Source organism: Lathyrus oleraceus, chromosome 1 (assembly GCF_024323335.1).
Source record: "Lathyrus oleraceus cultivar Zhongwan6 chromosome 1, CAAS_Psat_ZW6_1.0, whole genome shotgun sequence".
Classification (NCBI taxonomy): Eukaryota; Viridiplantae; Streptophyta; class Magnoliopsida; order Fabales; family Fabaceae; genus Lathyrus; species Lathyrus oleraceus.
This window is the reverse complement of record NC_066579.1, coordinates 213381155-213395005: the sequence shown is the minus strand read 5'-3', so window position 1 is coordinate 213395005 and position 13851 is coordinate 213381155. Positions and strand designations below refer to the sequence as shown.

General features: G+C 37.5%; 1 non-coding gene across 1 annotated transcript; it reads right to left on the bottom strand.

The window, feature by feature from the left end:
* Positions 1-4576: 4576 nt before the first annotated feature.
* Positions 4577-4683, bottom strand: LOC127116601 (small nucleolar RNA R71). Its single transcript, XR_007801418.1, has one exon. It is a non-coding gene; the product is annotated as a small nucleolar RNA R71 (small nucleolar RNA).
* Between the last annotated feature and the right edge of the window lie 9168 nt (positions 4684-13851).

Genomic DNA, 13851 nt, shown 5'->3' with positions numbered 1-13851 from the left:
CTCAATTCACACGAATTTGAGCCAATTCCACATGTATTTTGATCCTATTTCATTCCTTATAAATAGTGGAAGCTATTGCATTCATTTCCAAGCTTTGAAAGCTAAAGAAACATTGCCACGATTGAAGCTCGATACCTCCAAAAACCAGTTACTCTCTTTTTTGATTCGAGCTCTTTTCCTTCCAAATCTTTGCCCATAATCCTTCACTGGCATCCTTTGAAGGTGTTTGAAGATTTTCTATGGTCTGAATCTTCCTGCAACCTTACTTATGGATCCACCATTGTTGACTTCTGAAGCTTCAATCGAGAAGGTAGATATGAGTTACCATTTTAGGAAAACAAGTTACCATTCTCTTCGTGAGGTTCCACTGATCAAAAGCCTTAACCTCTTTTCCATTTCTTGTTGATATTAACCATTTAATTTTAGTTTGAAGAACTAGGGTTCTTTGAGTTTCTGAGCAAATTATCCCTGCTCATAGCAAATCAATTGCTCTGGTGCAGGGAGACATGAACGATGAAGTGTTTCGCAATTGAACCCATGTTTGATTCATGTTAAAAACACGAGTTCATGATGTTGCAAAATCAAAATCTATAGGTTGAAGATGAATTTTCTTCGTGCGCTTCTGTGCCAAATTCAAATCCTCCCTCTAATTAGAATGCAACGCGTGTCTTAGAGTTGTGTTCAAATGTTTTAATTTCTTTTTAGTTTCATTTTATTTCATTTTTCTGCTAAAATTCATTAAAAATAGTTCCTTTTCTACTTTTTAATCCATTTTTTACATAATTCCATAAAAATATCTTCTACCTCATGCCCTTTTTTACATTTTTAAAAATCATTTTTGCATTTATTTCATATTTTCTCTTATTTTTCATTTCTTATTCTTTTTGCATTTTTATTTTAATCATTTTCAAACATTTTTTACCCCAACTTTTGAGGTCAAACTTCTCATATTTTTGTTGACATTTCACATTTTTCTTAGACTTTTATTTTATGCTTTTGTCTCTCATTGAGATTTTTCCTTTTATTTTCTTTATTTAATCAATATTAAATCATTTTATTTCATTTTATTTTAATTTTTGTTGACCACTTGTTGTTTTGAGTTGACTTGATTACTTGGTTTATGATTTCTTCCTCATCTCAAATCATTGATAGATGGACTTGAGGTTGATCAACCTTCTTTGATCCAAAACTGTTGATAGATCATTTTAAATCATCTTCAATACTTTGCATCAATGATAGGTTAACCCTTGATGCGCCATATTTTGAGTCTTTTTATTTGAGGATAGAAGTATCCCATGTGATTGGCTTAATTCTCTCTTTCACTTCTTTCTATCTTCTTCTCTTTCTTTTGCTTGTGTGACATTGTTGTTTGAGATTAACTTTGTGTTATTTGTTTAACTTGTTTGACACACACATTGTCATTGCCCCGACATCATTTAACTAACCACTAACTTCTAATTTTAATCTTACTCCTACAATTACTCTTTCCATTTACATTAGTGTCATTTTATTCAAGTCATTTAAGTTTATGTCATTTCCTTAATGTTGATTCATCTGCTTTATAACCTTGGCCCTGAGACCCTGTGACACTTTGTTCTTGTTGAGTCCTTGGTTTTTTATATGTTGATTCATCTGCTTTATGGATCTTTCCTCTTGCATTCATCTGCTTAGGTTTAGTACACTCATACACACACATGGCTTTCTCTTGAGCTACCTAACAATGAGACATAGGACAATACACTTTGCACCCACATGGCTTTCTCTTGGGCTACCTAACAATGAGACCTTAGGTTATTGTTTATGATCATGCATCCTTGTTTGTTTATTAATCTTAATCCTTTGGTTTGGCTTGATCAAATTCACATTTGATCTACTAAATCCCTTCATATGTTACAATTCTCTTTGTCTTTGTCAAGTGACTATAAGTCCCTTGGTCACTTGATGGGACTTGCCTCTGTTTCTTTGGAGCATCGGCCTCTCAATAAGTTCAAGACCCTTAGTGGACTATAACTTTCATTAACAGTCATTCATTTGACTCATCTTCACCATCATCTTTGGGACCCTGCTCCAACAAACTTGTCAGTCATTGACTAGGCTTGCATGCCATGAGCCTTAAGCAATAGAGAATGATGAGAGGGGATATTTCCTATACTTGTCTATAATATCTTTGGATACAGGAAGAATGACTGATAACATGAAACTATATCACATTTTTGGACTTGATTACATTACATTATATCGTTATTTGATTCAATTTATTTTATATTATTCGATATTACTTGGTATTTTCTTATTATTTATTTCAGGTATCATTATTTAAAGCATGGGTGAAAAAGAAAGAAAAGGGGTGCAAAAAGAGGATTTTCTAGGAAAAGCATCTCACCAAAGCCCAGCCCACGCTTAGAACAAGGAAAATGGTTGTGACGACCGCCACACTCACGTGCCGAGCGTCACGCCCCTTTACCTAGTGTTACGACCGTAACACATGGTGTGACGGACGTCACACACCCCACTCCTATATTTTGGCATTGACGTGCGTAACAGAAGGACGTTCTCCCCTATTTTTCCTCTTGACTCGTTGACACTTTGGAACCCTACTGAAGATACTTTTGAGAAAACGGTTATTTTATGGATGAATATAAATAGACCTCAAAAGATCCAATTGAGACATCTCTACTCCGTGCAATATTTTTCCAGCTTTCAAATTTTCCAGCATTTTATTTTCTTTTCTTTTCTAGTTTAGTTTCCTAAGCATTCAATTCATTTTCTCACGATAGTTTCTACACCGGAAACTATTGTGTAATTTTTACTAGATCTAACCTTACGTCAGATCATAGTATTTTATTTTCCTTGTTTTTACTTTCCTGTCTGATCGAGAATTGCGAAGAACAAATCCAACCGACTTGTGGTGGGGTGTTCGAGCATCGAAGCTAGGAGATAAAACCAAGATTTCTAGTAATTTTCCAGGTTCATTAATTAATTGAGTTATTGTTTTAATTTACATATGCTCTGTGCTGCTGTTTATATTTATTGTTTGTTTGATATGGCCGTATTTATGCATGATTATTGTTTATGCGTGTTTAGCATGTCCGGCTAATTAATTTAGATATCGGTATGTAAAGTAAGCGGAATAAAGGAATCAAAACTGAGTTGGTTTAAATTTATTTCAAAATATAGTCACTCTTTTTCTGGTCTCAATTTACAGAGTTAATACCAAAGTTTTTGTACGAGAGTAAAAGACATAAAGAAGTTAAAATCAATAGAACGACGGTTTGAGCTTTTAACTGGACAGTGTAAATTGAACATTAACTTTAAATCAGGGCGAAAGCAATTTTTAAGGTTAATTGAATTCTAATTATTTTCAAAAATTATTTTTAAAAGTTAAATGTCAGGACGAGAGTTAAGCATTTAAGTTTAATCATATAATCTAAGTCAACAGAGCGAGAGTTTGAGACGAGGGTGTTTAAACGGTTAGTATTTTCTCAAAAAGAGTTTCTATAGATTCTATTGTTTTCAAAAAGTGATTTTAGATTTAACGAAATAGTGAGAGCATACGTTAATATAAATTCATAGTCTGATTCAACAGAGCGAGAGTTTGAGGAAAAGACTTTTAATTGATAGTGTCTACTGAAAAGACTTATTTTAAAATTAAGAAAAAGACCAACGAAGATTTGATTCCCTAATTACGATAAACTACATATCAATATCCGTGTTATTTGATATTTAGTCTAGATCCAAATTTAGTTTTACTTTTTCCCCCTAATCATCAAAGTATCATCCGCCTTAGCTTTACGCAGTAACCCTAGAAAAAAGGTATATCGATTCATTAAGTCCCTGTGGGATCGATATCTTTTAAAACTACGTGATTAGACTGTGCACTTGCAGTTAGTACCCCGATAGACTCATAAAGTCGCGATCAAGTTTTTGGCGCCGTTGCCGGGGACTTCTATTTAGTCGATATCGTAACTCTTCTGTTACGCTGTAGAGATTAAGGCTATTTTTATTTTTTTCCCCTTCTTTTTCGTTGATTTGTATGCCACACACTCGCTCACAAGGCGAACCGTACTACTTACGAATCAACGACGTTGAATGATATCTCTGATTATTACGAAGAATTCGGGAGTATCGTGCTACAAACAATCTTCCTCCAATCGAAATTCCTGATCTCAAAAATCTTCTTCCTTCGACGATATCAGCGATGGCCGAACCAGCTCGTGCTCTTCGAGATTACGCTGCTCCATCGCAGGATGAGCCGCATTCGAGTATTGCTCCACCCGCAATCGAAGCAAACAACTTCGAACTTAAACCTTCGCTGTTGCAGGCAGTGCAACAAAATCAATTTTCTGGAAATCCTACCGAGGATCCAAACCTTCATTTATCCGTATTTGTCCAATACGCTGATACTGTTAAAGCTAATGGTGTCACTTCAGAGGAAATTCGACTTCGTCTCTTTCCTTTCTCGTTAAGAGATAAAGCTAGAAGATGGCTTCAGTCTCTTCCTTCCAACTCAGTCACCACATGGAATGAGTTGAAGAAAGTCTTTCTTGCCCGATATTTTCCTCCAAGCAAAACAGCTATGTTAAGAGCCCAGATAAATGGATTTAAGCAAAAAGACAACGAGCCTCTTTTCGAAGCATGGGAAAGATACAAGGACATGATGAGACTTTGTCCACACCATGGTTTAGAAAACTGGTTAGTAATTCACACCTTCTATAATGGTCTCTTGTACAACACAAGGTTAACAATAGACGCCACCGCCGGTGGTGCGCTTATGGATAAACCTTATGCCGACGCTTATCAACTTATCGAGAGCATGGCCCAAAATCATTATCAGTGGGGAAGCGACCGAACAATGGTAGAAAACCCTCAAACGAAAGGTGGCATGTACGAGATAAGTAACCTCGATCATGTTAATGCAAAAGTGGATGCTCTTGCCCAGAAAATTGAAAGTTTAAATGTATCACCTCCAGCCACCGTGGTGGTCGTAACTCAAAATTGCGAAGTCTATGGAATTCAAGGTCACACGCCTACAGATTGTCAACTCCTAACAGGAATTCAAACAGAGCAGGTGAACTATGCTCAAGGAAATCCTTACTCGCATACCTATAACTCAAACTGGAAGAACCATCCCAATTTTTCATATAAAAGTAACAACGCTTTATACGCACCAGGTCAAGCTCCCAGTCAAGCTCCAGCTATACCTCCTGGATATCAAAAGCCGACCCCATCTACACCTAACAATAACGTTCCTAGGAAATCCAATTTGGAAATCATGATGGAGAACTTCATAGCTTCACAACAGCAAACCAATAAAGAGTTCTTAAACCAGAATGTACACACTAACGAACAGATTAAACAACTAGCAAGTAAAGTAGATGCCCTGGCTACCCATAACAAAATGCTGGAAACACAAATCTCGCAAGTAGCTCAACAACAAGCGCCTACTGCTGCCCCAACTGGCACATTTCCTGGACAGCCCCAACCTAATCCGAAAGGCCACGCTCATGCAATTATATTACGAAGTGGTACAGAGGTGGAAGGACCATCTGACCCAAGGATTGAGAGCCAAAACTCTAAAAAGTCAACTGAGGAAGAAGGTAAACCTAAGGAAAAGGAAGAGTGTAATAAAGAAACCGTAGAAAAAAAAAGAACCTTATGTACCTCCACCGCCTTACAAACCACCTATCCCTTACCCTCAAAGGCTAATTAAAACCAAAGACGCGGGCCAATTTAAAAAATTTGTTGACCTACTGAAACAATTAAACGTCACAATTCCTTTTACAGAAGCTATCACACAAATGCCCTCATATGCTAAGTTCTTAAAAGAAATTTTATCTAATAAAAGGAATCTTGAAGAGAGCGAAACCGTTACACTCACTGCTGAGTGTAGCGCAATAATCCAGAATATGCCTCCTAAACTTAAAGATCCTGGTAGCTTTTCTATACCCTGTCATATAGGAAAATTTGTCATAGATAAAGCTTTATGCGATTTAGGAGCCGATATCAGTGTTATGCCCTTGTCCATATGCAAGAAACTTGAAATGGGAGAATTAAGACCAACTAAAATGTCTGTGCAATTAGCAGATCGTTCCGTTAGATATCCCGTAGGAATTCTTGAAAACGTTCCCGTGCGCATAGGTCAATTCTACATTCCCACCGATTTTATAATTATGGACATAAGAGAAGATGAAGTTACCCCCATTATATTGGGAAGACCCTTCTTAGCAACCGCCGGTGCTATCATAGACGTAAAACGAGGACGACTCACTTTTGAAGTAGGAGAAGAGAAAATTGAGTTCATTCTTTCCAAATTTTTGAAAGCACCTGCAATAGAAGACATGTGTTACTTCATGGATATCATCGATGAATGCATAAAAGAAACAGAATTAGAAAATGACGATTTGTCTGACTATCATGTAGAAGACAGACTGAACCAATATTTAGCAATAACATCAGATCCTACGCAATGCCTTAAGAAACCAACCCTCGACCTGAAAACACTTCCCAAAAATCTGAGATATGAATTCCTAGACTTAGAACTTGAACGACCAGTAATAGTCAATGCAGACCTAGGAAAACCTGAAACCGAAAAACTCCTACATATCTTAAGAAAATATCCAACCGCGTTAGGATACAACATCACCGATCTTAAAGGGATAAGTCCTTCTATTTGTATGCACCGCATCATGCTAGAAGAAGACTGTAAGACTTCTAGGGAACATCAGAGGAGACTAAACTCGATCCTGAGTGAGGTAGTGAAGAAGGAAGTAACGAAGTTATTAGAGGCAGGTATCATATATCCTATAGCAAATGGGTTAGTCCTGTACATGTAGTACCGAAGAAAGGAGGTATAACAGTGATCGAAAATGAAAAAGGAGAAACTATAACCAAACGAATTGAATCGGGATGGAGAATGTGCATTGACTATAGGAAGCTAAACAAAGCAACCCGAAAAGATCATTTTCCTTTACCATTCATAGACCAGATGTTAGAACGACTAGCCAAGCATTCTCATTTCTGCTATCTGGACGGTTACTCAGGTTTCTTTCAAATACCAATTCATCCTGATGACCAAGAAAAGACAACGTTCACATATCCTTTTGGTACCTTCGCTTATCGACGAATGTCGTTTGGCTTGTGCAATGCTCCTGCAACTTTCCAAAGGTGCATGATGGCAATATTCGCCGATTTTCTCGAAAACATCATGGAAGTCTTTATGGATGACTTTTCCGTATGCGGGCAAAGTTTCGAAGAATGTCTTGAAAACCTAGAAAGAGTTCTAGAACGATGTGTAAAAGTAAACCTAGTACTTAATTGAGAAAAATGTCACTTTATGGTACAAGAAGGGATTGTTTTAGGACACATCATATCAAATAGAGGAATTGAAGTAGATAAAGCCAAAATAGAAGAAATCGAAAACCTTCAACCTCCGAAAACTGTGAGAGAAATACGAAGCTTCTTAGGACATGCCGGTTTTTACCGACGATTCATTAAAGATTTCTCTAAAATAACTAAACCTTTAACCGGATTATTAATGAAAGACGCTGAATTCATCTTCGACAATAAATGTCTAGAAGCATTTCAAACACTTAAACAAGCATTGATCTCCGCGCCCATAATGCAGACCCCGGATTGGAATGAACCTTTCGAAATAATGTGTGACGCAAGTGACTACGCCGTAGGCGCTGTTTTAGGATAACGAAAGGATAAAAAACTTCACATCATATATTATGCGAGTAGAACTCTAGATGAAGCGCAAATGAATTACGCCACGACCGAGAAAGAACTTTTAGCAGTAGTATTTGCACTAGATAAATTTCGTTCCTACTTGGTCGGAGCTAAAATAATCGTTTACACTGATCACGCTTCCATTAAGTACCTCTTAACGAAAAAGGACGTTAAACCTAGACTCCTAAGGTGGATCTTGTTGCTACAAGAATTTGATTTGGAAATCAAAGATAAAAAAGGAACTGAAAACGTAGTAGCAGATCACCTCTCTAGACTTGAAAACCTGGAACCAGAAAGAACATCGATCAACGATGATTTCTCGTACGATAAACTTATAGCTAATTTGGAAGAAAATAGAGCTGATGAACAGGTAGAGACCACCTTGGTTGTATGCGTTACACCATGGTACGCTAATTTTGTCAATTATTTAGCCGCCGGAGTGGTTCCACTTGATTTATCCTACCAACAAAAGAAACGATTCTTCCATGACATAAAACATTATTACTGGGACGACCCTTTACTTTTCAAAAGAGGCCCCGATGGTATTTTCCGTCGCTGTATACCTGAACAAGAGGTAGAAAGTATAACCCAACATTGTCATTCCGCTCCTTATGATGGACACGCAAGTACATCCAAAACCTGCTCTAAAATCCTACAAGCCGGTCTTTATTGGCCAAACATATGGAAGGATGTACATACCGCTGTCAAGAAATGCGATAGGTGTCAACGCACAGGAAACATATCTAGACGTGACGAAATGCCACAAAAAGGCATTTTGGAAGTAGAAATTTTTGATGTGTGGGGAATAGATTTCATGGGACCTTTTCCACCTTCTTTTGGTAACAAGTACATACTCGTAGCGGTTGACTACGTATCAAAATGGATTGAGTTTATAGCTTCTCGAACAAACGACACACGAGTAGTAATTAAACTCTTTAAGAATATAATCTTTCCAAGATTTGGTGTCCCAAGAATAGTCGTCAGTGACGGTGGATCTCATTTCATATCTAAGATACTCGAAAAATTATTGTTTAAGTATGGTGTAAAACATCGAGTAGCAACACCTTACCATCCTCAAACTAGTGGACAAGTGGAAGTGTCTAATAGAGAAATTAAACAGATATTGGAAAAAACTGTCGCTACATCGAGGAAAGACTGGTCATCAAAATTACCCGAAGCTTTATGGGCATATCGAACCGCTTACAAAACTCCCATAGGAACAACCCCATTTAAGCTTATTTATGGTAAATCGTGTCACCTCCCGGTGGAGTTAGAACATAAGGCCTATTGGGCTATTAAAAATTTAAATTTAAACTATAAGGCCGCCGGTGAAAAGCGAATTCTAAATATAAACGAATTAGAGGAACTTAGACAAGATGCATACGAAAATGGCAGAATCTACAAGGAAAGAACGAAAAAATGGCATGATAAACGTATATCAAGGAAAACTTTCAAACAAGGCGATGTAGTCCTATTGTTTAACTCTAGACTTAAGTTATTCCCAAGAAAACTACGCTCTAGGTGGTCAGGCCCTTTCCAAGTCACTAATGTCTTTCCTAGTGGAGCTGTAGAAATTAAAGGAAAATCTATTGAATCATTTATCGTAAACGGGCAGCGTCTAAAACATTATCATTATGTTGAAAACAATGAAGACTCGCAAGTCCTGCACTTAGACGTATTGTCTCCAAAATTAATAGATTAACATTTAATAGTTTTATGTCGAGCTTGCGACATTAAACAAAGCGCTTCGTGGGAGACAACCCACAAATTTTTATTTTTTCTTTGATTATTCTTTTTTATTTTACTCAGTTTTCATTCTTCATTTTCTTTATATTATTAAATTTTTCTTCTTTTCTTCCTTCGGCATCTGGCCAAATTCTGACTAAATTCTTGTTTTTATTTTCTTTAGTTAACACTAACCTGATGGGACATATTGATCGCATGGGTATCAAATTCCGAGGGAGAGCTCAGAGACAAAAATTTGAAGAGCTTGCTGAGAGAGAGATGCACCCAAGTTTTTATGTTGATGATTGTGCAATGACAGTTCTTAGGCTAAGAGATAGTGTCATATATCTGCTGAGTCAAATAGGGTGGGAAATCACTCCTATTCGGAGACAAATTGTTACTTACCGGAGGCTAACTCTAGAATTCCTTAGCTCCCTGATTTATTTACCAAACCATGGAAAAGGAATAAACCGAGGTTTCATTCAATTCAGGATGTTCAATATGGAGTATCAGTATAACATTCATGAATTTACTAACCTCTTAGGGTTCCCTACTTCTTTTGACACATTCACCATGAGCCAAGAAGACCTCTTTGAATATCGAGAGCTTGAGCATTTTTGGGGAAGTTTGACGGGAAATGACGACCCTGAGGAACATGAGTTTCTTTCTGGAAACATACATAACCCAGCTTTTCGTTATTTCCATAAGATCCTAGCACACACTCTTTTTGGGAAAAGATCAAACATTACCACAGTATCACGTGATGAACTCTTCATAATATTTTGTGCTTCCCAGAACCGTCCAGTAAATGGTGCCACTTATATGTTGGCGAGTTTTGACCTCCTTATTCAAGATGATCGTGCACCGATTCAAATAGGAGGATTGATAACTAAGATTGCTAATGCTATTGGATTGCGCCAACCCATGCTTAATTTGAACCCTTTTTGTGGTATTCAGCCTATGAATATACTTTTCCTTTTCAACACTATGTTTATAGGAAACCTTGGACCTAAAGAGTTTGAACTATTAATTAACAACCAAGCTTTTTACCTACTCACCATGCCTAGTCCGATGAATAGTGTCCATAACCGAAATAATTGGCTCTACAACCTGGATGGAATACCTTCTCCTGTTAGATCTGTTGAAACCATCAAAGATAATGAGATTCTTGACAACCAGATTCCTTATGTTGAGTCTGATCCGCAGACACCAACTGGTTACCATGATGCTGCCTCTCCACCTCATCCTATCTCGTCCGCAGAATCGGCAATACCTGATCTTAGACATCATATGTCCGGAACTGATTATAATACCGCTATTCAAGCTTTGATGTCAGAACAAGATGCCATTAGAGAAGAGTTAACTAAGATGGGACATGAATTTATGGAATACGTGAGTAGAATGACAAATCAATTTCACGAGTTGCTACACCATGTCAATTCCTTTGCTCCTCCGACGAGAGATTCTACAAGTGGCTAGAAGAATTGCAGTTAACTAGTTTTAGTCTTAGGAAATTTATAGTTTCGTTTGACATTATTTTTATCTTAGTATTTATTTTTCGCATGTTTTATTTTTCAGTCAAATATTACATTATGTTTATTTTTATGAAGCTATTGGCATTATTGGTTAAATTAAATTTTATTTTGATTTATGCACTGTCTAAAATTCCCAATGATGATATATAGTGTATGCTACTACTTACATGGCTTATGAGAAAGAAATATATATATATATATATATATATATATATATATATATATATATATATATATATATATATATATATATATATATATATATATATATATATATATATATATATATATATATATATATATACATTATGGTGTAGTAAAGTAGCATTCATGGCAATTCAAAAATAAAACAATAGCAAATATAATAAACAAAACTAAAAAAAAAAATTAAAAAAAAATTTATTAAAGCACCCACGCATGTTGTCACGAGCGTAGTGACCGTTGCATGCTCAGAAGTGTGACGAGCGTCACACATACTATCACGGTCGCCACGCAACCCATGACGCCCGTAACACACTCTATCACGAGCGTGACAGCGTGTTTCCTCGTAAATGTTATTGACCGTTATGGTCATGACCGTTACTCCCCATCTTTTCATTTTTTCCATTCAACTCACCTCTTTACTCCATTCCACTCACCTTCATCCACATTAATTTTTCTCTCAACCACTCCTCTTCCCAATTTCAAAACTCTTCCTATAAATACCTACAATACATTTCTTCCTACACCACATCATTCCAACAAACCATTCTACACAAATATATTTCATCCTCTTTTCCTTTTTTCTACCTACCGATCAATATGGCGGAGAACCAACATCAAGAAGTGCAATTCGGAAATATTATTTTCCGATCTGAAGATAGTAACTATCAACAGGAGCAGTTCGTTCGGTTCCAACAACGCGGTGTCATATCTACCAGGTACCCAGATTTAAATTGCTTACAAGAATTAGGATTACTTCAAGGTGTGCAATGGCTGCTTAGGCTATCCGATTTAAATTTTCTGTGCACACAAAATCACCCAACATACCCATCACTCACCTTGGAGTTTTTAAGTTCTTATTCCTACACCACTCCACCCGGTGAGGACGAATACTTAACCGGTACCGCAAATTTCTGCATGTTCAACACTGAGTACTCACTATCTCAGGAAAAGTTGAGTGCCATGCTACACTTTCCTGTAGAAGACCACGTCCACCCAAGAATCCCTCCAAACTCAGAGTGGAACACGAACGCATTCGACCTTTTTGGAAAAATATCCGGTGTGGAAACCACCAATTGGGATGCCTTACTTGCTTCACACATACACAACCCCACTATCCGGTATTTTATCCGTATTTTGCAAAACACCATCTTTGGAAGACCCAACAACAGCAAAGTCAACGCGAAAGAATTATTCTTCCTACACTGCATCTTTTCAGCCGATACAAAGGTAAACGCTGCCTCTTTCTTACTTCACCATATCCGTACCCTTTGTGCTCGAGGCCATCAACCTTTTGTGATTGGAGGATTAATAACCACCATCGCACTCGGCTTAAATCTAGGGGACTGACTTCAGAATTTGCAATCTTTGCCACCCCTGTTTATGGATATAAGTTATTGTCGCTCCAGCCGCTTAATCAAAAATAGGGTAGGAGGGAAGTATTATCTTATGGTGAATAACCAAGAAGTCCCAAGCGTCGTTTTTCACAACATTTCCCTCACCGATGTCACCAACCCCAACCGATTCATCTACGATTTGAATGCTCCCGAACCTACCGAGCCTACACAAGCAAACCCGCCCCCAGACGAGTTTGATGAAATGGAGCAAGGTGATCAAGGTCCTGAACAACATTCGGTCCCACATAATCCTTCCGATAATGTGGCTGGTCCATCCTCCCGACGTCGTCGAAGAAGAAGGCCCGCAACAAATGATGACATCATGGATGCTATGGAACATCAAGCCCAACGGCTTGATGTCATGTATGCGCAGAATAACAAAGTAATGCAACTGATGTGCCAGATGCAACAACAACAAGAAGAGAGGAATGCAATAACCGACCAGAGGTTCACTGACTTGCTTAACAGGTTTGATCACTTGGAAGTACGTCAACGATCACCGGGTCCGAGAACAAGAGGACGCAAGCAGAATTGAGTTTGGGTTCTATTTATTTTTCCCCTTTTTCGCTTTTCTTGAAACATTGAGGACAATGTTTCATTTAAGTGTAGGGGGAAAACTTTGTTTCAGTTATTTCTATTTCCCTTTCAATATTTCCCTTTCAAGTATGTTTTTTCCCTCAATTTTATTAAGCCATAACAAAATTCAACACACTCAATAAGCATAAAGGTTGCCTATTTTATAAAACTTGAGCGAAATTAAGACAAAATTATTACCGCCCCAACGCTCTAAAAACCTCAGCATGTTAGATCAGGCTAAGCACCTATTATACCAATTCCTTGAACTTTTAGTTTTATAGTAACCCCGAGTAGTTTATACGAGAAGTCGGCACCATCTTAATAGCAAACTACGTGGAGAGCCGATGAATACAAGTGAATGATTCCCAAAACAACATATTAAAAATCAGGAAATGCACTAATTAAGTTAGGTGATCCTTACCCGATCATTTAATCCAAAGGTTGCGTACCCTACAAAAACATGGTATGAACGATCCATTGTGAGTTGGTTCAGCGGTTTCTGGTGCTGAACTTGGTAGGGTGGACTACGGTCCGATCCCCCGCAATTTGCAATGGACTAAAAAACGAAGTTATCCAACTTATGTACCAGAACTTCTAGCTAAAAGGGGATCAGAATCGCTAACCGGTTACTCCACTACGTGCGCGAAAAGATAAAGGGCTTAATGTGATTTCGCTCGAATGAAAACGGG